A 1,600-nucleotide genomic window follows, 5' to 3' on the forward strand; every position below is an offset into this window, starting at 1 on the left:
ACGACGCCGGCTTCTGGATCCGTCCATGTGCCTTCTCTCCAACAACAACATCGGTGACCTCCTTTGCTCATTCTCCTCACCGTCAACCTTCCCTACTTCTCTGCATCTCTCCTCCCTTCTACATAAATCCGAACCTCCAATCCTCACCGTCAACCTTCTCTACATCAAAGGAGACCCATCACTACACACTTCCTTATCCCCTCACACACTCTCCCACACGAAAAAAATGTTGCCCGATTGGAGAAAGCGTCGAAGCTTTTAGATGCTATGCAAAAATGGCAGCCAACCACTAAACTAAGAGAGGTCGGCAGAGGAAAAGAAGAAGTGAGAGACGTTGATTGCTACGTACGTGCAATACTTAAACTCAATTAAGGTGAGTTTTCCAAATCTATTTTCATCTTTGATTTCTTCGATTGCTGAGGTTTGAGGGTGAGAGAAGCAAAACCATACCTGATTTCCCTGTTATCCTGAATGCCCACAATCTCGAGATAATGGAAAAATGGTTGCTTGAATGGGCCTTCTACTTCTCTTTTTTATGAATCTCTTATCTTTGAAGTCTGATTGAAACTCCGTGGATCTTTCTCTCTCTAGAAGACTCCAACTTTTGTTGTCAAAAGTTAGGACTTACGTAGTCTGAATCTTCGATCTCAGTTCTCACATTCTCATTCTCTGTCTAAGGCGAGGTGTGAGGCAACAAAAGCTGGAATCGAAAGCCATGAGGGCTGGCAATGCTACCCTTAGTCAACCACCCAGGATGATGATGGTGATGCTCTGATGGCAGGAAAGGCGATGATGACAGAGGAGAGGAAGAATTTCTACACTTGATATATTTATGTCCAATTCAGATGTTATTATGCCACATATATCTTCCCATCAGCATATTTAGTCGCAATGTTCTTTTTTAAGCAGTAAACGTTACTCAATTTAATGGCAGTGACGTTTTAAGGCCTTTTTGAATCATCATGGTTATTTTCACTTTTGATATTTATCACGATGTCTGATGTTCTTTTTTAATATTATAATGGGTAAATTTGTCTTTTCACCCTATTTTATATATTTTTTTATTAAAATTTTATAACCCAACTCTCCAATTTCTTAAAATAAATGCAATGGAATTAAATATGTGCTAACTTTTTGTGTTTTTAGTATAAAAATGAGTGAATAAATGGAATTAGACTAAAGATGACATGATGAGGCCTCTTAAGATTGGTCAGGTAACTATCCTAATTCAAACCAATATAGGAGTCAATGATACAATTAGATTGGATTAATGTACCTCATTCTTTTTAAATTAATGCTTAACCTAGAAAATAATCACATGGAAGTTCACTTCATCATATCATTAAAACACTTAACATGTATGATAACATAATAACAAGCCAAGCATAGGCACAACTATATTCATATATAAAAATTAAGTAGTTAAACTTTTTAGTATGGCTGAATACCCAAAAAAAGGTGAATTGGGTGTTAGATAAGATTTAAAAACTTTTTCACAGTGCAAAGAAAGTAATAAGAAACTTTGATTATAAAAACAATAAACAACAAAGTTCAAACAAATATATAAAAAGGATTAGCTCGAATTATAAAGTGGCAAAGG

The 1,600-nt window shown here is 36.1% G+C and overlaps 1 long non-coding RNA gene across 1 annotated transcript; it reads left to right on the plus strand.

Moving 5' to 3' along the window:
* Positions 1-230: 230 nt before the first annotated feature.
* LOC114757038 (uncharacterized) lies at positions 231-1,047 on the plus strand. Its single transcript, XR_003741525.1, has 2 exons — positions 231-373; positions 679-1,047. It is a non-coding gene; the product is annotated as an uncharacterized LOC114757038 (long non-coding RNA).
* Positions 1,048-1,600: the final 553 nt, after the last annotated feature.

This window comes from Neltuma alba, unplaced genomic scaffold, assembly GCF_004799145.2.
Source record: "Neltuma alba isolate B1F8T4 unplaced genomic scaffold, ASM479914v2 tig00001421_pilon, whole genome shotgun sequence".
NCBI lineage: Eukaryota > Viridiplantae > Streptophyta > Magnoliopsida > Fabales > Fabaceae > Neltuma > Neltuma alba.